This window comes from Zalophus californianus, chromosome 2 (genome assembly GCF_009762305.2).
Source record: "Zalophus californianus isolate mZalCal1 chromosome 2, mZalCal1.pri.v2, whole genome shotgun sequence".
Taxonomy (NCBI): Eukaryota; Metazoa; Chordata; class Mammalia; order Carnivora; family Otariidae; genus Zalophus; species Zalophus californianus.
In genome coordinates this window covers 56,665,836-56,693,743 of record NC_045596.1, presented here as the reverse complement: position 1 = coordinate 56,693,743, position 27,908 = coordinate 56,665,836, and the positions used below count along the sequence as shown (strand labels likewise).

Genomic DNA, 27,908 nt, shown 5'->3' with positions numbered 1-27,908 from the left:
ACAGTGCAGGACTGTTTTGAGATTCATATTAGGTAACATACGTGAAAAGACCCAGTTCTGTGCTTTGCACCTACTACATGTTTAATAAAGGTAAGTTTCCTTGCTTTATTTTTTCCTTCTTTCTTTTTACCCTAACCTTTACTGGTGGACAATGCTATTGAGAAACTCATTACCTTTGGACACTTGCAGAATATCTTCTTTCAGGGATATGGCTCTTATATGCAATTTCATGCTGATACGTATCTTTTTCCTTCTCTGTACTCAAACTAAAAATATAAAACTAAATGCAAATAGGATATAGATCAGCCATCAGGAGTAGAGTTGAAAAGAAAATGCCTTGAACACTTGAGCAATCAAATCATTTACCAGCCTCTCTGAGCCTCAGGTTTCCATGAAGATGAATGATACAACACATTTACAAATTCAACAAATATTTAGTGTCTGCTATGTTCCAAGCATCCCCAGAGGGAGGGGGAATACATTCATTAATAAGACAGACAAAATTCCTAAGAAACTAATAATAAATAGATGAACAAGGTACTCTTAGATAGCATTAAGTGCTTTGCACAAAATAAAAAGAGGCAGGCGTTACTTGGCATATGATGGTTCAGAAGAGGCTTCTGAGGAGGTGACACTTGATAGAGACAAAAATGATAGGGAGGACCCAGGCATTTGAAGATCTGAGGGCAGAGTGTTCCAAGCAAAGGGAACAGCAAGTGCAAAGGCCCTAAGGTTGGAACAAGTTTAGCATGTTCCAGAAAGGAAATGAGGTCAGTGAGGCTGGGCAGAGAGGTCAGTGGTAGCTGACAGTGCTGGAGGAAACAGGCCCCGGCAGGCCATGGTAAGTAGTCAAAATCTTAAGTGTTATGGGAGCCACTGAAGAATTTTGTTTTGTTTTGTGTTTTGTCTTGTTTTATTGAGGTAAAACTGACATACAACATTATATTAGTTTCAGATGTACATGATTCAATTTTTGTGTATATTGCGAAATGATCACCACAGTAAGCTTAGTTAACATCTGTCCCCACACAGAAAATTTTTTTCTTGGGTTGAGAGCTTTTAAGATCTACCCTCTTAGCAACTTTGAAATACACAGTACAGTATTACTAACTCTAGTTAAGATTTTAAGATGGAAACTGACCTGAGCTGTTTTACCTTTTTAAAGAATCCCTCTGGCTGCTATGTGAAAAGTGGATAATCAGGAGACCAAAGAAACTAGGAGACTATCTTAGGAACCCAGGGAAGGCTGTGGGAGAAACAGGTTTTAGGGAAGGAGCCAACAATTCTTCTCTGGCCACTTTATGGTTGTTGAGCTTCTTATTATATATGAAAAAAGAGCTGTCAGGTGTACAACTAAAGGTCCAAGTCTGGAGCTTGGGAGCCTAGGGCTGGAGAATCAATATACAAAGCTGGTAATCTGCAGCCATCACTAGAGGAGTTCATCCAGGAAGAAAAGGCAGAAACTGAGGTGCAGACCTAAGACCAAGTGCTGGAGCATGTTAACATTTATAAGCAGAACAGAGGAACAAAAGCAGTCAGAGGCAAAAGAAAAACGAGAAGAAAGTGATGTCAAGGAAGTACGGCTATGGAGAGGCTGAGAAAGATGGAGACAGGTAAAAATTCAGCTTGGCAATATGGAGGCCATTGGTGACAATGACCGAGGCACGTGAAACGTATCAAACACGGTGCTAGACACACAGAGGGCATTCATTCGATCAAGTCCTTTTCTCTTTCCTTCCCTCATCCCCTTGTTCACTCAGTAAATATGGACTGAGTACCTACAAGGTGCCAGGCATACTGCTAGGCACTGGAGACACAGTGATGAGCGGGACAGACAGGGGCTCTGGTGTAATCACGTCTGCCTTCTCGAAGACCTCCCCTAGCCATCTGGGAGAGCCGGCCCAGAGGCCGTCCAGAGGGCAAAGAAGTCATCAGCAACACAGCATTCGTAGACACAGATAAGGATGACAGCTTAATGGGGAATTTTTTTTTTAAAGACCTCTGAAGCACAACAAAATCCTGGAGGCCTGGGCGACTGCACACACATCAACAGTACCGTCTCCCATTTGGAAAGCAAACAGTAGGTTCACCCACATTGCTCCTCGGCACAAACCCTTTCTTATCAATCTATAGAATCCAACACAATTTCCTATAGAACATCATTTCTGCACCTGACCACAATCAAGCCAATCCTAAAATCTTTTATGGATTTTTTATACATTTCCTAAATAAAATGTTTATTAGCCCTTGCACCTAAGCCCTTCCTAAAATTGCATGCAACAAACAACTGAAGCACAAGTAAAGGAGGAAAATCGGTAACAATGAAAGGAGACCAAAGAAATGTTAATGGCCAGAGCCCTCTTCCTAGGCTGAGGAACCATCCAGCCAACTAAAGCGCTGTCCCGTGCACCATCTGAGTTAGTGAGAATTGATGGGTGCATTCCTTGGCTCTTTGATACATATTTCACATTCCCTCCAAGACTATACATAGCAAGTAATTAGAAACCTACTTCTTTCTGATGGACAATGCAGAGCATCTGCAAGCAGCCTCTTTCCTGTAGGAAGCGGAAAAAGAAAGAATGCCGCCAACTGAAAATATAAAAACCTACATGTCCACGGTGGCCTTTCCCCAGAGCAGCCCTCTCATTCTCATGAGCAAGTGCATCTGGGCTTCTGCACCAACAACAGGGATTTTACAACTTTTTTTTCCATCTTCATACTAACAAACGTCGATTATTTGGGTTTGTCTTCCCCTCCTAAAAGCCTCTCAGCAGTTGCTGGCTATTATTAGTCAGACAGAGATATCTTTTGACATGACCGTCTGACCCAACCAGTTTTCCCTTCTATCCGTAGGAAGAAATTAACTCATCTAATCCCTCATCAGGCCCCCAAATCCTTAGTAAAGTGTTCCTTTCACCCAAGCCGCCTCTGCTGAAAACAAAGGAGGGAAGGAGCATGCTTCTAAGCAGCTCCCTGGGTCGCTCACTCGCCAGCATAAGGCAAAGTTCAGAAGAGATTTGGAAGCTTCTCACCAGTATCACGGGGATAAGGGTCATAGCAGTCGGTACACAGATCCACACGGGGCCCATGCTGCCCGCCTTCAACAGGGCCTCTGACCGTAGCAGTCAGACCCCCTCCTCCCAGGTCCACACCCACCGCGGGGTTTCTCTCACTCTCCGTCATTCCAGGGACACTGAAATGATTTCACTGTAATACACGTCAAATCTGCTGCCAAACAACCAGCTTTCACCAGCCGGTCCCAATCACGGAGCAGGCCTGTAAGGGTGACTTAAGCCCGGCCCGAGAAACATTTGTGTGAAACTGTCAGCCACGGGGCCTTGGGCACCCATCTACATTCCACCCTCCTAAGCTCCCACCCTCAGAGCCCTCGCCAACTGCCAACGTGCTCACCAGCGAGTCCGCGTGGCGCAAGCAGCTGCCACTCAGCCAGCCAGCACGTGGCGGGCCGCCAGCACACAAGTTTCAGAACGCAAGCCTGCCCGTCACTGTGCGGCTGAAGGCTGAAGGTCCTTGGGGGCGCTAGCCTCTGGATTCGCCTCACTTGCCCTCCCACGGCCCTGCTGCCATCCCTCCTGCTCAGCCTCCCGCCGCAGCGTTTCGCTGTCTCTATAGTAACAGCATCTGCTTTCAGGGCTCTAACTTTATACAGAGCAATTCTCCTCTTAACCCAAGGCTTGTGACAAAGGATGCACCAGCAAGAAGGCCGCTGCTTAACGTGGAGCTACCTTTCTGTCGCCTGGTCAGGTCGTGAGCTGCTGGGCTGCGGCAGCAGCCACATTCAGACCCGGCGGAGTAGAAAACAGATCCTCCAACTTGGGCACACGGGGCCGTGCGTCAGGAATCCACTGCGGGGCTCATAGGCCCCATGCCAAAGCCAGCTCACTCGCACCCTCCACACCGGGCCTTTCTGGGAATATTTTATTTATTCATTTATTTATTATGTTATGTTAGTCACCATACTTTCAAAAGTATGGTCATTCTGACTACTTTCAAAAAGACACCAAGGGATGGCATCCTGGGGAGCAGAACAGCTCCAGTGTTTACATGTCCATACCCCAGTTTGACAAGGCTGGTTCTTTCTGCTCATGCAGCTTCAAGTGCACTAGTTAACCTAAACTATTTTAACCCACCCCACTTCATCTTCACTAGTTTGATCTGTTTACAACATGCAATGAACCCCATAATCTCTCACTTTACAGCAGCTTTCCTTACACACATGCCCTCACATACACCAAAGTGACGCATACAGGGGAGAAAGGCAGATACCAGGAGGTAAGGAGTTTCATTGTTTTTAGCCATTGCTGCCATGAAAAGCATATCTGCAGCATGCATGAGGGCCCTCACTTAAGGACTAAGAGGTCTCAATCTCAAGTCTCAGAGCTCAGAAAGAGGCTGTCCCTCCTACTTTGCCGGTCTTAGAACAGAGGGAAGGCAAAAGTCAGCATTTTCACAGGTCTTTTTCAGGAGCCACACAGAAAGCAACAATCAGTACTGACACCTAAAATTATAGACTCATACACACATCTCTGAATCCTATCCCCTATGCAAGTCATTTCTAAGAAGTGGGGGGGGGAGCATTTTCATTACAAATCATTTATAAACATGATGTCTTCTTTCAGATTTTTTAAACTGCACAGCATTTTATTGGTGCCTTTGTTGTTGGGGAAAATCCACTTTCCACACTTTCAACATACAATTAAAGCACAATATCAAGTCTCCAAAGCATAGGCGACATGGGTGAGCCATCCCGGCGGCTGCAAAGAGCACTGCCACCTTTTGGCAACATGTGCTCACTACAGGGAAGCGGAAGGCAAGGGCAGAGGAAAAGCCAGCGCGGTTCCTTTCCCAACTTCAGCGGGTCTCTCCAGGGCCTTTCACTCCCCAGGGGGTAAGAGACAAGAACGCAGTGGCTGGCTTCACGGTGGACACGGCTGGAGCTCTGGACACGCATGTTGGGGGAAAGAGACATCAGCATGGCATACCTGACGAGCATGACTAATGGCAAGAGGCGATTGCCGGAGATCGGCCAGCAACAAAGCAAAGCAAAACCCCTCCACGGAGCTCAGGAGTGCCTTAATCAGCCTGGAAATTTACACAGGCCCAGGGCCAGGGAGAAATGGGTGACAGCGCCACACGCAATCAGACCGCAGACTGGATAAAAGGTGAAAATGTAATCCAGAGCAGGATCACGCCAGACATAATTCTGGATTTATGAACTGCATTCAAAGTTCATTTGTACTCTTGGGCACTTCTCCCAGAGACAGGAAAACTTATGTTCACACAAAAACCTGTCCACTAAGGTTCACAGCAGCTTCATTTGGCATAGCCAAAAGCTAAAATGAGAGAATGAGCCCAGGCGTCTTTCAACAGGTGAATGATTAAACAAAGTATGGCACATCCAGACCATGGAGTCCCGCTTAGTAATAAGAGGAACGAACCGTCGACGCACAAAACAAGTTAAGTGAATCTCCAAGGGATCATGCCAAGGGGAAAAAGCTAATCCCAAAAGGTTATATATTGTATGATTCCATTTATGTAACATTTTTTATTTTATTTATGTTCAATTAGCCAACATATAGTACACATCATTAGTTTCTGATGTAGTGTTTTTTGAAGTGACAACATTCTAGATATGAAGGACAGATTAAGATGGTCAGGGGTAGAAACTGGGGGTACGGGAGGGTGTCTGTGGTTATAAAAAGGCAACATGAGGGATCCTATGGAATTGGCTCGTTTCCTTACCTTACCTGGTGGTAGCGGGTACGAGTCTGCCCAGTGATAAAATTATACAAAACTTAATACACACAAACACACACACACACACATGAGGATAAGTGGGACGCCTGGGTGGCCCAGTCAGTTGAGCGCCCAGCTCTTGATTTCGACTCAGGCCATGATCCCAGTGTCCTGCGATCAAGTCCCGAGTCAGGCTCCCGGCTCAGGGGGCAGTCTGCTTGAGATTCTCCCTCTCCCTCTGCCCCTCCTCCCACTCTCTCTCTTTCACTCCCTCTAAAATAAATAAATAAATGTAGGGGCGCCTGGGTGGCTCAGTCGGTTAAGCAGCTGCCTTCAGCTCAGGTCATGATCCTGGAGTCCTGGGATCAAGCCCCACGTCCAGCCTCCTGCTCGGCGGAGAGCCTGCTTCTCCCTCTCCCTCTGCCTGTCACTCTGCCTACTTGTGCTCTCTCTCTCTCTCTGTCAAATAAATAAATAAAATCTTAAAAAAAAGAGAGAGATAAAATAAATAAATAAATCTAAAAAAAAGAAAAATGAGGATAAATAAGTAATACTGAGAAAATCTGAGTAAGTTCAATGGATCATATCAGTGCCAATGTCTTGATTGGTGATATTGTACTAAAGTTTCATAAAATGTTAACATTGGGAAAAACTGGCCAAGTGTACAAGCAATCTCTTTGTATTATTTCTCAAATATGCATGTGCATCCATAAATATTTCAATAACAATGTCAAAATATTTCAGTAACAATGTCATCCGCTTTTTTAAAAAAATTCCCTTAGGAACATTATTTTACATGATGGTCACACACTAAAGCTGACCAGGCAAAACAGCACAAATCCCACACGCGCTCTGTGGTAACGATGTAACCTTGGAAAGTCAGTTTCCGTCCCACTTCAGTGTCCTTTAAAATGAGCTTAAAAACACTTCATAAGTGTTAAATAAGTATTAGGGTATTAAATAAGTTCCTGGAGTAAATAAATGCAATTAATTTTAGTTGAATCTAAATCCTAAAGTCCCTAGGGCCCAGAGAGTATTTGAGAAATTAACAGTCCCACAGACCCAAAGGCCTTCATTCGGTCTCTCTGAGCAAACGCACGGAGTGTCCACGGGGGAGGCCAGAGAGAAACTGCCGCTCATTGCCAAAAGGCCCCAACTCCTCTCTCCATCGCTCTGAAAGGCTGCAGCAGACGCAGCAACAAAGGACAAGAAGAGAGCTGGTGGCAGAGTGGACACAGGAACTACGGGGTGAGGAAAGGGGCGGAGGCTCAGGGCAAGGGGCCCATGAAAGGAGGAATAACTGGACAGGGCGTTAAGGGCGAGAAAGGGGACGACTTGCACAACCCCCTCAAAACACTCCCCTGATTTACACCGCACAGCCACACCACAATCTTTACTTTTTTTAGAGGGCCTTTCCACGTGCTTCCACAACTACCACGTGCTGCTTCTGACCGGAGTTCCACTTGACCAGAGCGGTCTCCTTCCTCTGAATGCAGACATTCAGCACCTTGCCCTTTGAAAGTTTCCTCAGTTTTTACTGTTGGGGGCAGGGAAAGAAGGCTCCCTTCTCAATTCTTTTCACTATCAACTGCCCTTTTTCATGTGTTCTGCTGTGAAGATCAGAGAGGTCCTAAGAGAGGGTTCAGGAAGGTGAAAAGGCTGGGGATGCTCCAGGTGAGAAACCATAAGGGCAGCGGTGGACATGTCTATCCTCTCTCCCTTCCTCCTCCCCACTGCCAAGTCTTCAGCCAGAAGCCAGAGCCCAACCGGCCGCAGAATAAAGATGGCAGAGCCAAGAGAAGGAAGAGAATCCACAGGGTAATGGCGGTGAAAAGGAGTATCTATAGCTAGAAACCCATCCTGCAAAGCAGCTGTTAGTTAAGGGATGTTCCAGCATGTTCAGGCTTAGAAGCGAGTGTGTGATGGCTGGCTTCCGACCTGCCCTCCCACCCACAGGTCTAACTCGTCTCCTGGCTCTAAACCCACTCTCCTGTAACCCATCCAATTATAAAGCACCATTTGGTATCATTCTCCTTTTAAAAATCATTCAATGGTTCTTCATTACATTGAGGATGAAGTCCAAACTGCTCAACATGGAATTTAAGGCTTGCCACGACCTTTCCACACTTAGCTCCTGTCCTCCCCCATGCCGCACCATTCCCTGAAGAGGCGACCAAGCCACTGTGTACACACTGTTTCCTCTGTTCTCCACCCACCCCCTGAACGTGTCTGCTTCTCATATAGCACGTACGACACTGCACGGTCACTATCACTTAAGCTCACGCGACTACACTTGGACATGTCACCCCACCACATTATGAGCTCTTTGAGAGCAGGTATCATCTTTCCATGGTCTTTCTAACTCCAGTGTAAAGCACAGCTGCTACACATACTAAGTGCTCTTTAAACGCTGATGAAGGAATGAATGAACCAACCAGTGAGGAATGGGTACAATGAGGATAGATACATGTTTAGTACTAAATGCAGCTCTAAGTTTAAAGGTCCTTAATGTATTTTTCAAACAACATACACAAGCAAACGTCCAATTACATGGTCTGGTATTCAACTAAAGAAAACAGTGATTTGTTCCAAAACTAGAAGGGGAAAATGGCTATGTTGTATTCCCTGAAAGATGTTATGTCTGTGGGTGAATTAAGGTATTTTTTAAGAATAACTTTAACTAGGGGCGCCTGGGTGGCTCAGTCGTTGAGCGTCTGCCTTCGGCTCACGTCATGATCCCAGAGTCCTGGGATCAAGCCCCGCATCGGGCTCCCTGCTTGGCGGGAAGCCTGCTTCTCCCTCTCCCACTCCCCCTGCTTGTGTTCCCTCTCTCGCTGTGTCTCTCTGTCAAATAAATAAATAAAATCTTTTAAAAAGAAAAAAGAAAAGAATAATTTTAACTACCTACTCTTCTGCTTATTGGCTAATTTGAAAACTTAACCCTTCACATAGACTGTAACTGGACTGTGATATGTAAAGGCAGAATGAAATTCGAATCAGAATTTCCCCCTGTCCGTTTAAACTAAAAAGTTAAGAGGTACCTGGACCTGCCATATAGTAGATCCTAAGAAAATATTTGCTCAATGCATAGATGAATGGATGAACTTAAAAGTAAACTGCTGCTTAAACTACTTTAAAGCCCCAGAAGAAGCGTGAGAAGTTATGAGAAAGTTCAATTTTGTTCCTGAGACTTGCAACTAGACAAATAAAACTCTGAAATATGTTTGGGTAAACCAATAAAGAAGCTCATAGTAGCTACTTGAAGAGGAAATTGGGATTTGAAATGTCAATATAAACCTTGAGCTCTGGAAATTTTAGCCAAACTATGTATTTATATATAGTTAATGTTAATTATTTATGGTAATTAGTACAGGAATAGCACAGATAACTAATATCCACAGTTAATTCATACATTTCATTTTTTAACTTAAATTCAAATTCAAGTTAGTTAACATATAGTATAGTATAGGTTTCAGGAACAGAATTTAGTGATTCACCACTTACCTATGACACCCAGTGCTCATCCCAACAAGTGCCCTTTTTAATGCCCATCACCTATTCAACCCATCCCCCACCGACCTCCCCTCCAGCAACCCTCAGTTTGTTCTCTATAGGTAAGAGTGTCTTATGGTTTGCCTCCCTCTCTGTTTTTTATCTTATTTTATTTTTTCTTCCCTTCCCTTATGTTCATCTGTTTTGTTTCTTAAATTGCACACGAGTGAAATCATATGGTATTTGTCTTTCTCTGACAGACTTATTTCACTTAGAATAATACACTCTAGTTCCATCCACACTGTTGCAAATGACAAGATTTCATTCTTTTTGGTGGCCGAGTAATATTCCATTGTGTATATATACTACATCTTCTTTACCCATCCATCAGTTGATGGACATTTGGGCTCTTTCCACAATTTGGCTATTGTTGATAATATTTGCTAGGTCACAGGGTAGTTCTATTTTTAACATTTTGAGGAACCTCCAAACTGTCTTCCAGAGTGGCTACACCAGCTTGCATTCCCACCAACAGTGCAAGAGGGTTCCCCTTTCTCTGCATCCTCACCAACATCTGTTGTTTCCTGAGTTGTTAACTTTAGATTAGATTTAGATTCTGACAGGTGTGAGGTGGTATCTCATTGTGGTTTTGATCTGTCATACATTTCATTTTAGATGATGATTTTGCATACATTTACTGTGGATTTTACCAGGACCTCAGGTCAGATCCAGTTTGGCAGGCAGATAGGGACTCAAGAGCAGGAGTTTGTTCCAGGACACAGCACTGGGAGTTGATGGATGGCACTGACCTACCCACCTCTAACACCCAGAGCTGACTCTGGAGAAAGGTGCCTACCTCTACTCAGTGTGGCAGCCATACTGTTGACATCTTCCATCCTGAACCACCACAGCTCCTGGTGGAGATGAGGCTCCTGGCATTTGACTGAGTTCTTGCTAGCTGATGCTAAGCATCATGCATGCATGATTTCTTTCTGTCAAATTTATTTGTCTCTGTCAAATTTATTTAATGCTGTCAAATTTTGTCTGACTGGTTCAGTAACAGGACAGGGCTTAGACTTCTAGCCAAAGGATTTCAACACCTATAACAATGTAGGAACTGAGATTAGGGACTCTCATCATCCATTAATTAAAAAAAAAAAAAAAAGTCCCATTCTTAAACACTTACCACATGCCAGGTATTGTGCTAAGCACTTTACAATAATTTTTTTATTGAATTCTCATGACAACCCCATGAGGTAAGTACTTTTCACACACCCATTTTAGACTTGTAATTTGACAAGTAATTTACCGCAAATCACATAGTACAATGTGATGTGAGAAGACCAAGCAGGCCATCTAAAGCAGTCCACAATTTCAACCACTCTACTATGTTCCTGCATAGTTAAATAATCCATGTCTGTCAGGCACTACCCTCAAGAATTTTTTTCATATCGCTTAAATGAAATATGCCTACAAATTATATCACTCACCTCTTTCCCTCTCTTGGTGTGCCTACTGGCCAGTAGGTTTGGCTAAAGCATCCTCTAACAGGCCTCCCAAATAAATGTCTTTATTCTTATTTAGCAAACACTTAGGTTGAGCTTACTATGTGTCAGTCACTGCTGTAATTGCTTGACAAACACGATTGATTAACTCATTCAATCCTCACAACAATCCAATGATGAATCTACCATTTTTATCTTCATTATCTCTGAAGCACAGAGTAAGTAACTTGCCCAAAGTCACACAGTTAATAAGTGAAGTCAGGATTTGACCCCAGGCGGTCTAGCTCTACAATTCTGTGTTCTTAGCCACTATATATCATACTGCCTCTCTTTGGCTGTCTTGATTAATCTGTTCCAAACTCTTTAGGAACCTGGGATCACAAATATTAAACAGACTTTTGGTGAAAGAGCAGACACACCAGGATACCTAGAGAGTATACAGACCCTTGACATTCATGAAACATTGCCTCTCCCAACCTTGTTTTGCAAATACTCAAATTCAAATATCCCAGTAGCACAATTTCTGATATACTATGTGGTCAAGTACAACTTTCTGAGTTTCTGAATTCTCAAAGTAAAGCAAGCAAGCAGGATGACCTGCAGTGCAGGAAGCAGGCCATCCACCAGGCTCAGTCTGGCCTCACCACCTGCACAGTTCACCACATGCCCTGCTATAAAGCACAAATGACTACACCATATTACCATTGGGGGCTACCAGCAAATAGCTGAAATCACAACTGATGGGTTCACGCATGCCAAGGACCTACCATATCAAAAATGAGAAGAGTACATCATTCACCATATGGGCTACACTACTAAGCAGAAAAACAACCTTTATCTCATAAACTTTAGGAGCACACCTCACTATTACATGAATAATGAAGACACTTCTCTACTCTTTGCTCCCTTACTAAAGCATCTCTCTCCACAAGGCTGTTCAAAGTGTGTCCTTCATTTTCCACAAGGAATCCTTCAGTGCATCCTTGTGATCAAATTTTCCAGGGTTTAACTCACTCACTCAATCATTTAGACAATTTCTTGAGTGTCTACTATGACTAGGCATTATTCTAGGCATGAAGGATAAATCCATGGTGAGAAAGAGATGATAAACAGAATTTAAAAGTAAACTGTGTAACATAGAAGGTGACACTCCTATGGGAAAACATAAGCAAGAAAGAGATTTCAGGAGTGCTGCTGGGACCAGGATGGGGGTAGAGGTGGGGGTGGTATGTGGAGGGGGCAGTTTTAAATAGGTAGTCAGGGAGGACCATCCTGAGTGAGAGTTGAGCAAAGACCCGAGAGAGGTGAGGAAGTGAGTATGTGAGGGAACAGCAAATGAAGAGGCCTTGAGGCAGGAACCTGGCAGATTCTTGGAAGGCCAAGAAGACAAGAGGCCAAAGCAGAGTGAACGCGGGGGATAGAAGATAAGATCGGAGATGTATAGGCAGGGAAAGGGCAGGCGGCGTGGCCTGGGAGGCTGATCTAAAGGCCTGGTATTTATTCTGAACAACTAGAAACCACTGAACAGTTCTGAACAGAAGTGATTATTTCCTCAAGCTTCTTCTTTACTTTTTAAATCTTTGTCATTATGTAAACATTGCCAGTAAGGTCCTTCCTGGAACGTCGTTCTACTCATAGCGTCGCATAGAAGTTACAGGTGGGGGTCTGCTGGGTCTGTGCCCTCCAGCAGCCATCTCAGAACCTGACCCAGGCCTGTGTCTGCAGATCAAAGAGTGGACCAACACACCTTAGCAGACTAACCCCAGTGCCCAGGGTCTGCATGCGGACTTCAGCCTTGTGAAGCAATGGCGTCAGTGCTCAGAACTCAGGCCACTCTGCATTCCATATTCATATAATCTTGATTAACTTCTGCCAACTAGCCTCAGAGTTAATGATTCAAGTAGTTGCCACCTGAATCCCTGCCTACCTAAACTTACCCCAGGGATGGCAACAACAGTGTTAGAAGATGCCAAAGCCAATGATTAATATGTAGCTATCAGGAGAATAGCGTGGAATTGATTTATTGATGCTTTTTAACCGCTATGATTCAAATCTATGCTTTAAATAGTAAAGGAATACATTTGAAGTTGTTTTTAACAATAACTTTTCCAGATTAATTTTATAAGAAAGGGAAGGACACATGGGGTGCCTGGGTGGCTCAGTCAGTTAAGCGTCCGACTCTTGATCTCAGCTCAGGTCTTGGTCTCAGGGTCTTGAGTTCAAGCCCCATTTTGGGCTCCACGCCCTACCTAAAAAAAAATTTTTTAAAGAATGGAGGGGCGCCTGGGTGGCTCAGTCATTAAGCATCTGCCTTCAGCTCAGGTCATGATCTCAGGGTCCTGGGATCGAGCCCCACATCTGGCTCCCTGCTCAACGGGAAGCCTGCTTCTCCCTCTCCCACTCCCCCTGCTTGTGTTCCCTCTCTCGCCAGGTCTCTGTCTGTCAAATAAATAAATAAAATCTTTAAAAAATAAAAAAATTAAAAAAGAATGGGAAGGACACAGGAAGACTGCCAATGCCATAGTTATGCCAATTGTATTTGGGAGGGAAATGCCCTCGGCTTGCCATCTCTTGCCTACGCATGGAGTAAATGCTTCTTGGGCTCTAGCGACTTCCTTTGCTGTCGGGGAGTAGCCCACCCTGCAGAAGTATGGTACTCCCCAACCTAAAAATACTCTCTTCGACCTGGTAGTAAGAGACCAACAGGCATAATTATCCAATGCAGTGTGTGTATTCAAACAAATCAACTGTTTTAAAAACTTGTTTGAGACAATCAAGGAAACTAGCGTATTAACTGAGTGTTAGATGAGACTAAGGGACTGTTCATTTTATCAGATATGATAATAACATTGAGGTTTTTTTTTCATGTCTTTATTTGTTAGAAATAAACACAAGTATTAATTGGTGAAATGATACGATCTAGGATTTGCTTTAAAATACTCCAGCAAGAAAAGGGGTCAGGGGAGGAATGTGAAACAAGACAGGCAATGTGTTGGTAACTGTTGGAGCTGGCTAATAGGCACACAGGAGTTCATTGTACTATTTTCTTCTTTTTTTGTTCATGTTTGAAGTCTGCCAAAATAAAATGCTTTTTAAAAAAAACTTTAAAACTACCCTATATAAGCCTCCCTTCTTCTATGCCCAACGCATTTCCAGAAAACATGTATGAATACAAAAGTCATTAACAATATATATACATGTTATAAAGATAGCTCTCTATCTAAAGAATAAAACAACTCTAAAACCCACATTCATATCCTTCATTTTAGACATAATAAAAATGTATTTTACACACTTCAACATGTTTTGTCTTTTCCTTCACACCTTAATACACAGGCTCTAATCCCCCGAGTACTTGATTGACTGGCATGGCTCACCCTGTCCGTCTTAGTCAAAACAAGCAAAGCTTATGAGACCTATGTTTCTTAGTATTAGCATTAGCATTTTTCATTTTTCCCCTCATTTGTGTAAAATTGCACAGGAAAATGCAACAGAACAAACCCCTGCAGCAGCTAACACAGAGATGCACAGAAGCCTGGTGATGCTGACGACCCTGCACCACGGGCTATGGGCGACGCCACCCGGAACTCATTGCTCAGGCCCTGCCACTCCTCAGCGGACGTCGGGAAAAACACAAGCAGAACGTAAAAGCTGAAGTATTGGGGTTCGTATGTATCCAAGCATGGTTTGTATGAAAGCTGAACCTATGAAAGTCAGGCCTACCTGTATATACAAACACGTGATGTCTGTGCCTGAGACAACGAGCTTTCTCTAGCACCTTGGAAGAACAAAAAGTATCTAAACACCATCACAGTCCTTCTGTTGCTAGACATCGGTGGGGTACAAGGGAAAAGCACAGGAAGGATATTCTTGGTGACACCACATTCCCTTCCTGCCAAACACAGGGCACCGATTTTTCCCAAAGAAATATTATTACATGTGTTGGTTAAGGTTACAAAGCCAACTCACAAAAATCAACTAACTGCAAACGTGGCCAAGTTACAGTAATAATAACATAAGCTAGTAAGTGCTTTGTTTGAATTATATAAACCTTACTATCAGCCCATAAAATAAATGCTATTAATATCTCCATTGTACAGTTGATGAAATAGATTTAAAGATGTAAGTGAGGTGACCCCCCCAAAAAAAGCCTCTAAGTGACAGAACCATATACGTTATCAATTAATAGTATTAAAATTACTAATAATAGTGCAATGCCAAAAGGACCGCTTTAAGTAAAACAGGTGAAAGAGACTTGCCTGGACTCCAGTGAAACCCAAAGCATTGCTCTAAAATTGTTTTCTATGGAAAAATACAGTTTGAGTTCCAAACAACCATATATAATATTGATAGCACTCCAAAAATAAATTGAAAGCAGAATGTATTTGGTTAGAGAGGTCATCAAACGAATAGCAGAAATTAAAGGATAAATACCACCGTTATCTCTAATAGATAATCACAAATAAAATTAACTACAGTCGACTGAGTTAAGACAAACCTACCCCAAGAAGAAATGACATACACTACATATTCTAAGGCAACTTTTTACATTTCCAAAAATCAATCATCTGGATAAACACATGACGTAAAAAGACCAAAGTAAAACATCAATTCAATTCTTGAAGATCTGCTCAGCATCATAACATTCTCTCTCTGAACATTTGGGACCTGCTTGCAAACTATTACCAACCTGAATCGATTTTTCAAACCACTAGTTCAAAAGGAAGAATGATTACTTTATTTGAGTATCAGGACAAAATCCCCCCTGCCAAGAGTCTTAGAAGACGCTAAGATTACTTTCTCTCCAATCTCCCTTTGTTTTAACTTCCACAGTCCTCCCAGCTTACTAGTCGCAGCCAAGCTGAAAGGGAAGAGCCAAAAACAGTGCAAGTCAGACTGTCACCACCACATTCCAGCCTTGACAGAGACCTCCGGGTCTGTTTTGTTAGTCTTCCTGCCTGCACTTACAGCGCTGGAATACCAACAGCCGACACCAGGAAAGACCAGCTCAGTACAAATGATGGCACTCTTCTGCCAAATGGAAGCCCTGACCAGCTTAGTGTTGCCCATCTCAGTTATATTCACAGATTGATTTTTGTTTATGATGGGCTTTGAAAGGCAAGCATATAATAAGCACCTAGAGATAAAAACTCATGAAGCTATATAAATGCCACTGTGTTAGTAGCCAAATCATTCATTGCTTCATTAACTATTGACTGGCACTGCTTGGCATTAGTACTAACCACCCATTCATTAGTAGAAACATCTTATTATTCAGTCTCAGTAGGGATTAGTCTCTTACACTCTAAATTTTGGGGTCTGGGCAAATCTAAAATTTCTCGTCTAATTCTGATCCTCCCAACCTTGTCCCACTCACAAAACTTCTTTTTAAAAAAATTAGTAAAGAATTTTTATAATAATGAATGTAATTCAAGTTATTAACTCTCTAAGTCTCAATTTCCCCATCTGATAAATGGGCTTAGTAATCCCCTCATTGTTTAATTGTGGGGAAGCCTTGAGGTAATACAAATGAAAGTGTTCTGTGTGCTCAGCAGGCAACACACAGAGCTGGTATTATTACACATCCGGGTCCTTAACTTTTCCAGACAGGTACAAGTCTATGAAGGTCACATTGCTAGCAAGTGGCAGAGATGGAATTCAAACCCAGCTCTGCCCGATACCAGCACTCTCGTGCCATGCTCCTTCTCTACCTGAAATAAAAGGAAGAACCAGATAGTTCTGCTAAAGTCTTTTCTATGCTTACAAGGCCTGGAGTAGGAGCCAAGAACAAAGGATGAGAGAAGCTTCCCTCTTCTAAACTTTATGGAAAGTACAGGGGTATGAAGGAAAGAACTCATCAAGCTTGTACCTCTTGATATACCAGAGGTCAAATTTCTCAACTTGTTGATAATACTCAGAGGGCTAACTGGGAACATGGCTGAGGACTGGAAACAAGCCAGCGGAGTATTTCTGAAAGGTGGTCACCCTGTGAAACACAGACCTGCTTGTAGACCAAGAAAAAGCTTAAAAATGACCCCAAATGCTAATGTTTTAAGTGAGAATAAAAGAAAAATTAAAAATGGAAGTGACTGAGAGTTAAAAGCAAGAAAATAAAGAATAAAAAGGGTAACCCAGGGTCTTTACTAACATATCTTTGATAAGAACTAATTTTCCAAAATTAATGATTTCCTAAAATAGAAATAACAAATTTAGTAGTTTATAGTAAAACTACCGACTCTGTATGACACTAAAAAATTATCTATAATGATAATCACAGACAGACTTTGTTGTATACCTACTATTTGCTGGTCCCTACAGATGGGTCATTTGTGATCTTCACAACACACAAGCCCTAAGGTTACTACTCGCTATATTCCACACAGGAGGAAACCCAGTCTGAGAGCCACAAAGAGAATGCCTGAGGGTGCAGAGCCTACAAAGGGAAGAATGGAAATTCACACTCAGATCTGTCTGACTCGAACACCATCCCTTACTGGCTGCGAATGTACCCAGCACAGGTTCGTTCATTCGACATGACCTCCCTTCCTTAGTAACCTAGGATAGGTACAAGGTGGATGGAGGTTCTTGGAGGATCAGTGGAAGAGCATCACCTTCTCCTCAAGGACCAAATCAATGGTGCTGAAATTGGTGAAATTGAGAGCAGCGTATTGATTATGTTAAATGGGTGCTATTCTGACAATACAGTGTTTTGAAAGCATGACCATCTGCACCTTGGACAGGACCAGAATACAAAGTTCTTAATAAACCAAAAAAGCAGTCGAAAGCAAATTAATGAATTCCCAAAAAAAGCCAATCCCATCTGTGGTGTTTTCATCCCCTCTGTACAATCAACAAGACTGATAGAGGACAGGAAAACAGACAAAATACTTCCAAAATTTTGTAATACCGCTGTACCATACACAGTATGATATACTTTCAAGGTGCTCAAAGAGTTCACACAAATTATTTTTTTCAACATGCCTAACAGCTAGTAAGAGGATAGGTATCATATTGAGTCTAGGTTAGAGATAAGACAATTCAGGCCAAAGGAGGTTCTAAGAACATAAAGAAATCACAGTAGAAGCAAACTCCTTTCCCAAGCTCCTAGCATAGAATTTAGTTCACCGGATAAAGCTACTACGATGTCAACTGTGAATCCTGCTGGTTCCAACCAGTGTGCTGGGAATAAGTCAGAGGTGGACTGACATGGCCATCCACCACTCCTGGGGGCTGCCAGGCAGGGCCAGTCACCTCCAGCCGCAAGATGTCTGGATTGTTTACCCAGAGTGCCGTACAAGTATTATTACTAAGCATTCCATGACGTGAAAAAGATTCAGAAGCATTAGTAAATGTACCCATCATTTCACGGACTTCTCGATCAAGTAATGCTAACCGCTTAGAAAATCCACCATGTCCCTGGATTGGCGTGAATAACCATTCCTCCTCAGTCCTCTTTCCTCCCCATAGGGGCCATTATTTCTCTCACAGCTGTTGGTCAGTGTCATCCCAGGCGGAGGATGACACACTTTCTCAAGAACTGTATACAAGGCTGTATAAACCGAGTCAGGAGGCCACAGATACCCTCAGCACGGGATCGGTCAATGTCAAAGAAGGAATTCAGACACTTCAGTTCTCCACACAGGCCACTCACAAAATGCATGGGGGTCCATCTGGATGCCAGGGGGCCACATCAAAAAAAAAAAAAAATGACTGAGGCATGAGTGCCAACTGAACAGTCACAAAGATACTACAAGGGAGCAGCCTGAGTGGGGAGCAGAGAAGAAGGAAGTCTCCCTCTTATCTTTACAGTTTTCACTGTGTCTGTGGATACACAGGTAGGTGTACAATCACAGGGACAACCCCAGAAACGGCTGTTGAGAAAGAGGAACCAGTGTGCAGTGAAAAGGCAGTAATCCCCAGCAAGATGGGTCTGTGTGGGGGCAAAAGAAGCTCCTGCCTTCAAACCCACCGGCCTCAGCGCAGTCCCTTGTACCTGCAGTCCCAAACACAGGAACAGAGACACCCCTACTTCTGCTTTAGCAGCTCCTTGTAACACATCAGGAGCTACAGTCACAGGCCAATCTTTTACGAGGCAAAATTCCGGATTGCTCCTAGTAACGAGAATAAAAGCAGGTACAAATGACATGCAAGCCAACAACAAAGTTGTTGGCACTTCGGATGATAGTTTTGAGATATCAGGCCTTCCACTTAGTTCTCATTTTTGGAAAACTTCCCCCAACGCTGGAGGAGCTTTGGCTTCGGGGCGACCACTCTGCTTAGCTCCCGAATATCTATCCCACCCCCCATCTCTTCCATGGGACCTGGCCTGCCCCAAACCACACCTAGTACCCTAATCATACATGCATGCATATGTGCACAGGCGCGCGCGTGTGCGCGCGCACACACACACACACACACACACAAACACACACACAGTTTGTGTATTTTAAAATACAGGCCACCACTCCCTCATTCACCTAGTCCCAACTTGTGCCTCCCATTTTCACATTTCATTAATCCCCCAACCCCAGTGTAGCTGTGCCCCATGGAACACAATTCTGGTCTCTGGGACCTCCTGGCTTTCCTCACTCCTGGTGAGCCCCTCTGACCAGCACATGTCAGCACTGATATCCACCCTCTGCTCCAAGCCAGGGCAACCCCCGCCTTCTGCTCAGCCCCGGAGGACTGGGCCCCTTCCCCGCTGCTTTCCCAGCCAGGCACAGTTTTGCTTAGATCTCTTCCTAATCCTGAGGCTTAAACACAGAATGGTGACTGTATTAAAACTAACCCTGAATCTAACCAAGTGAGAAACCAAAGGTCAGTGCATAGGACATAAGCAAAGAGCCAAAGTATTCCAAACTAAAGAATGACAGTAACAGAGATATGGACCTCAACATTTGAGGGAAGAATTAGATGCTTTTGGAATGAGACCGGAATTTACATTTCAGATGGAAGACAAACTCATTGAGGGCAGACACACTTGTACAAGCAGAGGCTGGAAGGTTAGATATTCGGAGACGGCATCGAAGTGGTCGCTCGAAATGGCCAATGACAGAGACATCCTGACAGGGGCTGTCCTCCTTGGTGATGCAGCATTGCCGTCACCACACCCAGGAAGCTGGTCGTCAATCCCCCACCCCTGACTTAGCAGACTCCAAACACATGTCTGCTTTCTTGTGTCTTGTTTCCTCAATTACAAGAGGCGAAGCTCACTTCTGCACCACCTCAGGCCTGAGAACACTATGCCGTTCTGATAAGATCCCGGAAGCATTCTAAGCTCTTTACACACACACACACACACACACACACACACACACACACACACACACACACACACACACACACACACACACACACACACACACACACACACACACACACACACACACACACACACACACACACACCAGATAAATTCAAGAGACACTATTACCAAATGTGTGCTTACTCTCCAATTATGGCGGACATGACTGTAAATTGCCACCTTCTTACCAACAGATTTATAAAAGTCTGTCTACCTGACTAAGGCCAGGTTCCAGCTCTTCAGGTTCAAGCTCACATTTATCAGGAAGCTCTGCTAAAAATACCCACATGTTTTTAAAACTTCAGAATGCAGCAACATTAAGGTCACTGCTAGTTTTTGCTGGCATAGTCTCAAAACCATGGGAAAAAACTTACTGTATTTTGTTATAGACCTAAAATGTCTCTCTCTCTGATTAAAAAAAAAAAACTCAGGAATGATATAAGCTATCATGTACCATTTTGCTGTTACCATCTTGCAAACTGTCTGTGGAGTTTCAGAGGTGGTATATAAAAACTTCTGTACTGTATTTTAAATAAAGCATGGTAATGACAGATCTAAATTTACCATGGTATAAAATCACAGGAGAATCAGTCTTTTTATTGTTAAAAGCAAATAAACTATAAACCCTTTTTAAATCACCAGCCAAAGCCCAAAGTCTGGAGGAGTAAGAAAAGAGGGAAGGTAATTATAAAAACCTGTTTTGTGAAGGTGTTTTTTTGTAGGAAAAGTATATGAGGCAGTCACCTTGACATATAAAGATATTATTTGAAAGCAATCTAAAAAGCTCATGGATCTGCAAAAGAATAAATGTTCCCAAGATAAATTACAAAGAAAAACATTCTGAATGTGAGTTATCTTTGTCGTACATTTGGTTTGAAGTCTGTTCAGGTTTTTCAGACAATTCTTTGGAACTTTAATTATCCAATACTGTGTCCTTATTATTTTTCATCTTTATTACCATAGTTGTATGTCTCCAGGTCAGTCCACTCGGCAACATTTTAGTGAGAACCCTACCCTGTGGTAGGCCAGAGAGCAGGGACATAAAAAATAAGATGTAGGCACCTCACTGAAGAGATTACAGGCTACCGAGGTAGAAAGACACATTAACAGATAATCTTGCATAGCTTCAAACTCCAAGAAATACACTTGTTCAAGAAACAGAGATAGTTCTTCTGTCCTTTTTTGTCTACAAAGAAAGAACTCCCAGTCACAAGAAGAAAGCATCCTCCTCGGTTGGATTAATTTCCCTAGGTTTCTACTTGGGGTGTGGGTGGGGAATGGAAGGAGGGGAGCAGAAAGAGAGAAGATCACAGATAATATGTTTTTTGGTGAGAAACAACCAATAAGACAATTTTTCCTGAAAAAAATACCAATGGTTAGCTGGTCTAACATATATAATACATTGACCGCAAATTCAATCTGCTCAAAGACGTCATTTGACGGCTTCAACATTTCTGGCAACTGTCGTTCTGAGTACGTTTAAGTCACTACCTCTTCTCCTAGTAACTACCTAAGTGTCACGACCTCTCTCCTTCACTCAGATAATGGCTAGTGAACAACCAAAAAGAAAAGGAATAATAACCACGCCCTTGCTTACTATCTAGAAAATTATGCGTTCCGGGTTTGCAGCATCTGTTTGCCCAAAGGAAGCAAAGGTAAGAAACAAAAGGCAATAAGGGGGTAATCATGGTCACACAGTTCCCCCCCACACCCCACCAAAAAGATGTATAAAGGTTCAATTTTCAGAGGAGTTCATAGCCAAACACCCTTAGGACACTGGACATTAGATTACAGAAAGCACTGAAACAGCCCCTCCAAAAAACATCCAACAAAAAAATAGTAACAGTAGTAATAATGATAACAAGAAGGAAATGAAACATTGGTATCTCCTGAAAGTTGTGAAGAGCCAATCCAAGAGTAAATCATAATTTATTTTTCCCATTTTCTGGTAGCCATAATTTTTTGACATTACTAAACAATTTCCATTTGGCATAATTAACCATAATAGAAAGTCAGTTACCTTTACTTTTTTTTATGATTTTATTTATTTGAGAGAGAGAGAGAGCAAGAATGAGGGGAGGGGCAGAGGAAGAGAGAGAATCCCAAACCGATTCCATGCTGAGCATGGAGCCCGATGTGGGACCTCATCCTACAACCCCGAGATCATGACCTGAGCCAAAACCAAGAGTTGGATGCTTAATTGACTGAGCCACCCCCAGGCACCCCGAAAGTCAGTTACCTTTAAAACGTAGGTTTCCCACAAACCTTGGGGGGGAAAAGTACATCTGAACACCAGAGACTGAGCAAGTTAAATTCTGTATCATATGTAACTGCAGAGAAGTACTTTCTAACAGGCTGAAACACTTGGAATATTCTGAAGAAAGATACAAGAATAAAATTCAAATGTCCAAAATGTATTACATAGAGTTTACTGGTACCCATATTTTATGATACATCTTTATCATCTGAAGCTATGTGATCTAAGTACTGTATTCAAAAGAAGAGTAAAGAAAAAATTGCCTCTTTGCCTGTGAACCTCATTTACCCTACATGCTCTTGAACCTGTTCTTACAGCACCACTGTAGCATTCTACTTTCTACCTGTATCTAATTTATCTCCCCCAATAGGCTGTTAGACATTAGAGGGGATATGGCCATGCTTCTTTCTACAAAGATCCTAACACAATGCTCAAAACAATAGGTGCCTATGAAATAAAAATGCCACAGTTAATTTCAAAAGTAAAAATATAACATATTGTGTCCAATAGCACAAATAGTGTAGGAGGTCCTTTTGATTTGCATGTTATATTGGGCATTGAAAAATAAATATGTGCTCATGGCATATAGAGTCACTTAAGCCATACTTATATTGATCATGCAGACTAAACCTCAAGGGCAGGGAATATTCAACACAGACTTTCTGAAGAGTTTTAGCATTGCATAAAGAGCACAGAGCCATTCTAAAGATCAGAAGGTTATCAGTGTTACTAAACTAACTTGTCATAAAAAATGTTCCAACCGATTACTAGTCAATTTCAAGTCTGAAAAGTCTAGGAAAAAAACTGAGAAATATTAATCTTCTATCAAACTTTTTTTTGGTCCCCTCTCAACAGTTACCCTAGACCCAAGTGAGGGTTACCTAAGTTCTATCTACGATCCTCAAGAGATGATACAAACAACCTGGAAAGCAGATCCAGACATCCTAGAACCCAACTCAACTAGGTTACCTTGCTTTTCACTCCACCATAAACAGGAAGGTGATTTAAAATAGAAGACTCCAGATGACAATAATGAAAGCAAAGACCATAATAGTAAAGAAAACCATAACTGACAAATCATAAAATGAGATCACGAGATTTTAGTACTAAAAAAAAAAAGGAACCATATTAGCTTCCACATACAATACAGTCCTTTTGATGTAATGTGATAAACTGTGTAATATTAGATTTTATTTCCAATAGCCTTTTTCTTTTAATCCAGAGATATGATTAGCCAGTAATATATTTGGATGTCTATAACAGTAACCTTGTTATATCATATTATTGTTAATTTCTCAAAGGGAGAAAGCCCTCAAAATTTTCTTAAACTCAAATGTAAATGAAAAAAGAGAAAAGAGAACTCAAGCATTAATTTTGTCTACACTAAAAAAAAGCGGGGGGGCACCTGGGTGGCTCAGTCATTAAGTGCCTGCCTTCAGCTCAGGTCACGATCCCAGGGTCCTGGGATCAAGCCCCTGCATCAGGGTCCCTGCTCAGCGGGAAGCCTGCTTCTCCCTCTCCCACTCCCCCTGCTTGTGTTCCCTCTCTTTCTGTGTCTCTCTCTGTCAAATAAATAAAATCTTTAAAAAAAAAAAAAAGCTTCCATGCAGTTCTTAGAAATATAAAGTTGTTTGGACCACCGTGAAGTCAATCATGGAGGAGAATGTGAAGTAGCAAAGTTTGTATCACTTTCCCACTTCCAGAGCATCCTCTACCACTGCAGAAAGATGAAAATTAAGTTTATTCACTCAATGATCTGATTTCAGTGTTTTAAAGTGCATTTCATGGTGTGTGTGTGTGTGTGTCTGTGTGTACACAAAAGAAAACTAAATATCCACTTAATGATGAGAAATCATATTTAAAATCAATAGTGATTTGTACCTATAGGCATAATTTCCTTTAAGGATATGGAAGCATATCCTATAAATTTATCCTCAAACATGGTTTCAGATTTTTTTTAATTTTTGCATTTCTCAATTAATAAGCTTAGAAATATTTTATTTGGAAGACCCATGTGTCTAGCCATATTAAATCAACTGAAAAAATCTCCATGAGACTTCAGACTAGTGTCAGTAACATAAACTGTCAATTCTCATTTATTCAAAGGATGATTATAGTGTTTGGAATACAGCCAACACCTTGTTTCTTCTTTGGGTCCTTTCAGCCTGCACTACCTTATCTAACTTATTGACAGGCATCACTCTAAAAGTAGTAATAAACTAACAATTATTAAGTTCTTACCATGAGACAGACACTGTTGTCAATATACACTAGAGCGTTTGATTTTCCACAACTACCCTATGAGATCAGTAATTTTGCCCTGTTTATTTTATAGATGAGGGCCACAGGGATGTCAAGTGACTTTCCCAAGACCACAGTCATAAATGTCAATGCAATATGACCATCCAGTCTGGTGCCAGACCTGAATACTTAACCACTGCATGATCTGCCTCCCATAGATAACCACAGTAAGAGGAAATAAAACCCAAACCCATCACTAGGGTAAGAAAACCTTCTTCTCCCCCCACCCTTTTTTTTTTTTTAAGTAATCAAAATGAAGGTGCTTTTCATAGGTAAAATGATTCCAACTACTGGTCATATTGAGATTTATGGATTACCCATAGATTTCAACCCATATATTCAATCTCAGGCCCTCAGTTAACGGAGTTACTGATTTGATCTTTCTTGCTTATCTTTCTTTTTTAAGATTTTACTTATTTGAGAGAGAGAGTGAGAAACAGAGAGCACAAGCGGGGGCAGAGGCAAAGGAAGAGGAAAAAGCAGACTCCCTACTGAGCAGGGAGCCCAATGTGGGGTTCATTCCCAGGACTCCAGGATCATGACCTGAGCCAAAGGCAGACAGACGCTTAACCAACTGAGCCACCCAGGCGCCCTCTTCTTTACAGATGTCAAATCTAATACATATTTATCAAGCACTATACTCAGCCCTAAACACTTTTTTCTGAATTCTGATGGAAAACACAACATAATATATACCACCTTAACCATTTTTAAGTGTACTGTTCAGTAGTGTTAAATATATTCACATTGTTGTGCAACTGATCTCCAGAACTTTTAGCCCCTGCCCTAGTCCCTTCAGACTGCTACAACAGAATATCACAAGCAAAGAGCTTATAGACAACAGAAATGCATTGCTCAGCATTCTGAAGGGTGGAAATCTTAGATCAGGGTGCCAGACGGGCCAGGTGAGGGTCCTCTTCCAGGTCACAGACTTCTCACTGTATAGGGGCATGGCAGACCTGGGGGGGCTCTGTGGGATCTCTTATGAGGCACAGATCCCATTCACCTACTCACTTCCCAAAGTCCCCACCTATTAATATCATCACCTTTGAGAGTTAAGATTTCAACATACGAATTTTGGGGGGACACAAATATTCAGACCATAGCAGCCCTTAATACTTTGGAACTCCATTTTGTTGTGCCATTTTATTCCTTATCAATGACTTGTCTTCAAATTTCTAAAGATAAGCAAAATCTTCAATATTGTAGAAGACTTCTTTTTAGATAAGCATATATAGGATTCTGGCATTATAAGCTAATGATTCTTAACTTTTTGGGGGGGCATGGGTCTTTTGAAAATCTGATGAAAGATGTGGATTCTACCCTCAAATTAAAAGGGATATATGATTATATAATTAAAATGCTGCTATAACTTCATGAGGTTATTGAATCCCTGTTCCCCAAAAGCCAACCATGAACTCACATGAAAAAAACTCTTAATTTTTTGGTCTCATTTTATACTAGTATTTATTGATTCTCTGACATTGCAGTATTCCTTTAAATATCAAGTTTCCCCTAATGAGTTGTAATCAAGGTCTTATTTGAAAAATTTCACATAAATGTGATATTACTTACAAAAAAATAAATTAATCTACAAATATTCAGGAAAACAGCTACACTGCTTATACTAGGAATTGCACAGAGGAAAAGAATTCCCCTACTTCCCATGAGTCCATCACATATTCAATGAGCAGTTTCCCACAAAAATGCTATTAAAGCACCTCATGTCTGAAAGTAAGCTAAATTATAAATGCCTTATCCTTATGGGCACACCTTCTTCAGATCTGATAGTAAGAAAGCCCCATGACCGAGTAGAGATAAGATGGACTTGATCACTACCCTTCTAAATTTTAATGTACTGTAGTTAAATAACTATGTTCCCTGGCTTTGATTGCATCATTGCACTTTCTGATGTTTCTGATAATATAAAAACATTAGATTTTTAGAGATGATATCCTGGAGCTGATAGGCTCTCATTTCCTTTCCATCCAGACTTTGGGGAACTAGATAGCTGGAAATTATATTTTGTTCTGTTATTTGAAGGGGTCTAAGTAAACATTCTTAAAGGACACTAGTCCACATTAAATATTAAATGTCTTGTGTATATCACAGCTTTAGTAACATCATGAATACTTGGATGCACTCCTCCAGAAACATATATACACACAAATTCTGTATACAATACCTGGGAGCTCATGAGGCCCCTAAGCCCCCTGTGGACTCCAGACCTCAAGATCAAGAACCTATCCCTACATTCAGTAGACAAGTGTGAACCAACACGTCTGATTTCTAGGACTTCATTTCCTTGAAACAATAAGAACAATCTAACCCTCCTCTGCCTTTAAAGGCGTTAATCATATGCAAAGAAACTCAGCACTCATCAAAAATAATCACCATAGCATTCTCTTTGTTATCTGGTGTTCCTCAAGGCATAAAGGGATTAACTGCTCTCCAGGAAAGGCACTGGCTGTCTATTTTAAGGGCTGAGAACCTGAGGGATGGACAGCCTTCTGCATCTGCCATGGTAACTTCATCCTGCATCTCTCCAGAGAGCTCATCAGTAGATACCCTGACGCTGGCAACAGAAACAAGCCAGGAACTGGTCTAGCTAATGTAGGTATCTGGTAGGCCACAGTCACCACTGGAACCCATCTCATAAATTCAACCCATTTACCTTCCCAAGGCTCTTGTCACACCTTCACTCATGACCTCTCTTCTCAAACTCCTTTGGGATTTATTAACTCTAGAATTCAATTATCAACCTTAAACTTATTTTGTCTACATAAGCCTCTCACATATTCTTTCTTGTTACCCAATTTTTTAATGTAAGTTTGTCCTCTATAAATGTCACATAGCTCAACTGTTTATAACACACTATCAAGCATATATATAGTCTATACTGATTATTCCTCAGACTCCAAAATTAAACTGAAGTTACAAAAACTATTGTTTGAAAGAGGCATTCCTTTAATTTATTAGAACCACTTTCAAAATGCAACTATTTTGCATTTTGAGTTGTTCTCATACTTCCACCAGATTTTCCAAATTCTCAATTTACCAGGTAAGCAGAGACCATACAAATTGCAGTCAGTAAACTTACTAATACTTAATATTCCATTGTTTTAAGTGTACTGCAAATGATGAGTAGGCAGAAGTGAGATGAAGAATGAAATCTGTAGGGAAACAATGAGAAGAAAAGTTTTCAAGTATTCAACATCCTTGGTAACTTTTCCCATGATCCTGTGATTGGAAACCAGGACAGCACTTAAAAAGCTGGTCACCTTGGAAAACA

General features: G+C 41.8%; 1 protein-coding gene across 2 annotated transcripts in view; it reads right to left on the bottom strand.

Annotated features, from left to right (window-relative positions):
* The window catches only part of SLC4A4 (solute carrier family 4 member 4), a 340,863-nt gene that overhangs the window by 295,899 nt on the left and 17,056 nt on the right, over positions 1 to 27,908 (bottom strand). Inside the window, exon 1 of one of the 2 annotated variants that reach the window (XM_027598150.1) lies at positions 3,412 to 3,430. The exons of the other annotated variant lie outside the window; for it this stretch is intronic. The gene's annotated coding sequence lies outside the window, so the exon portion shown is untranslated. Of the gene's footprint in view, positions 1 to 3,411; positions 3,431 to 27,908 lie in introns of those variants that run through there. 2 annotated transcript variants of the gene reach the window in all.